The 2,862-nt window shown below is 39.9% G+C and overlaps 1 long non-coding RNA gene across 1 annotated transcript; it reads right to left on the bottom strand.

Moving 5' to 3' along the window:
- Positions 1–495: 495 nt before the first annotated feature.
- Positions 496–2,656, bottom strand: LOC119335243. Its single transcript, XR_005161760.1, has 7 exons — positions 1,865–2,656; positions 1,668–1,763; positions 1,304–1,529; positions 1,064–1,083; positions 928–987; positions 781–841; positions 496–681 (listed from the first exon to the last, which is right to left on the bottom strand). It is a non-coding gene; the product is annotated as an uncharacterized LOC119335243 (long non-coding RNA).
- Between the last annotated feature and the right edge of the window lie 206 nt (positions 2,657–2,862).

Here is a 2,862-nt window from a genome sequence, read left to right as displayed (position 1 = left end):
CAATACAAAGAGGTAACTGCAGCTCCCTCCACATTTTCACATCCGATCTTGGGACCGGCAAAGGCAGTGTTAAACCACAACAATACAAAACACAAATTATACAACAACATCAATCATTTCAAGCAAAGTATACAGGACACACAAACAAGCAAATGCAATATCAATGCAGCTCCCTCCACATTTTCACATCCGGGCTTGGAACCGGCAAAGGCAGTGTTACACCACAACAAACAAAACATACAACATCAATCATTCAAGCAAAGCATTCAGGACACATCATCAAGCAAAGCATACAGGACACACCATCAAGCAAAGCATACAGCACACACCATCAAGCAAATGCAATATTAATTCAAACACACACACACACACAGTCGGTCACACATAGTCACAGTCACACACAGATTCAGTCACACACACACAGTAACAGTCACACAGAGTCAGTCACACAGTCACACACAGTTAGTCACACACACAAGAGATAGAAAGGGCACAAACAGAAAGCTAATACTACAAGCAAGACCCATGATGTAAGTTGTTTGGCATGCAGTACCTTCCAGGAATAACTTTCGCTATTTCTGCTCATTTATTCCCATATACCTGATGGCATTAATCAGTGCATGTTCCTCCTCAGTAGTCCAAGCATCGTTCCATATGTTTGGATTCAGATGATTATGCCACCTAAGATGTTTTGAATGAATTGAAAAATCAGCTTCATATTAACAACTAAGATGTCTTGAATGAATTCAAAAATCAGCTTCATATTAACAACTGCATCACCTAGACCAAATGCATTTCCCCCGATAGCAGCCATAACTTGATTGAAGAATAGAGCAACTGTCTGAAGAAAGAAGAACAAAATAGTTAGCACGGACTACAAATAGAGAAAGAGACGCCAAGAAATAACAAGTTACTCAAGGCAATTACCTGTTCATTAGCGATCGGAGTAAGTCCACCAAAGTAAACACGCCGAGCATGCCGAGTAACCTAAGAAAAGAGTGGTCAGTCATATGCATCACAGAACAAGAAAAATCTCAAGCGCAAAACAAAAAATCGAGCATACCCGCTGTGTCATGGCAGTGGCTGCATAGCAAGTGGATCGATGCAAAGGGAAGAAAGAATTAGCAAGTAATAACAAAACATTGAATAATAAAGAAGTGTAATAGATCACAGGTGGGTTCATTCTGCCATCATCAAATAAACTGCAAATCAGAGTGAATCTGGTCGCGTTATGATGACAGAATGGACTATCCATGATTTGAGTACTAGCTACACAGAATCATAAAAGGAGCACAGTAGTCACCTGTCCTAGGGCGGATAAATTGAACATGTTTGGGAGCATGTTCGGAAACATCCAGGATAAGCAGCAAGAAGTTCTGGTAGCTGACCTGCAATGCATCAATAGACAAACATCCCCCATTTGTCTTGCACATAGGGGGAAAATGGATATCAGCAAACCATATATACAAATAAAACAATCAAAAGAATACCTCTCCCGACATTGCTTGCCTATACGTCCAGGTAGTGACCTGCAATAGACCATTTTGTCAGTCCATAAGGTCACTAATTTGGTCATCTTCTTGTAGAAAAAATATCATAATAAATATAACTATAAAATGTGCATAATCTTTTTTTTCTCGAGCAAAGTCTGGAGTGCAATGACAAACCTCTTGAGTCCAAGGATCTTTGATGAGTTCAGTGCTAAAGAACCTTCTGTCATGGATGTAAACATTGCACCTCTGTCCTATCCGGAAATAATTAAGCTGCGTAGGTAGATACTGACACAATATGTGAGCTCACCACCCTTGCATATGCATGAATATTGTGTGCAAACTTGAAATGAGTTAAATTCGAGAGGGGTTACCATACAAACACAGACCAGGTTGATGAGTGATCCACGGCTTCAGTTCGAACACAAGAAGCACACCATCAGAACCATAACAAATCAAATTAGCCATCATGAAAACCTCCATCCACCCTGGATTCTACATATACATCATTCTGAGCACAAACATCATACTTGTGGCAGGAAAATATACAGCAATGCATTGAAGAGTGTCCAAAGGGCAATGATACTACCAACTACAGAGGTAGGTCATAAAATGACATGCCCATGACCTTATATTGAAATATCCAGAGGTAGGTGCCAATAGGTTGTTATGGAGTGCTTGCACAATGACACACAGTCACAGTCAACACACACATACACACATACAGACAGTCGCAGTCAATACACAGTCACAGTCAACACATACATACACACATACACACAGTCGCAGTCAATACACAGTCACAGTCAACACATACACACAATGGAGCTTGCACACAAGAAACAGACAAAGAAATACACACGCAGTCAGTCACACACACAGTCAAGGTCACACACGGTCACACATAGTCACACAGACAGAATGGAGTTCTTGCACGCAAAAAACAGACATAGATAGGATGAGACTAATCAAAGACATGAGAAAAAGTAAACTATTTGTTCAAGCTTCCCGTTCAAAACCTTCAACTCTGCATTATTTTAGTTCTTCAATTCCAAACCTCTCTCTGCATTACCCAACTACAAGCCAGGAGGCCACTACTGTTATATAAACAAAGACAAGTGTAGAGAGACAGAGAACAAATTAGGAGGTACCTTTTCTTTATCACCAAATTTCAGAGTCTGCACATACCAAAATTGTATTTTGTGTCACAAGATGAACGAACTCACCAGGACAATACTCAAATTAACAGATCAAGTGTATCATGGAGAACATCATGTAGAATAGTAGTCCAACAAATCCAAAACAGTACAAGTATATATGTAGATAATCAGAGCTCATGTACATGCAAAACTTTCTCTCCCATAAGGTGATA

Source organism: Triticum dicoccoides, chromosome 7B (genome assembly GCF_002162155.2).
Source record: "Triticum dicoccoides isolate Atlit2015 ecotype Zavitan chromosome 7B, WEW_v2.0, whole genome shotgun sequence".
Lineage (NCBI taxonomy): Eukaryota > Viridiplantae > Streptophyta > Magnoliopsida > Poales > Poaceae > Triticum > Triticum dicoccoides.
Note: the sequence above shows the minus strand (reverse complement) of the source record. Positions and strands in the feature narration are given on the sequence as shown.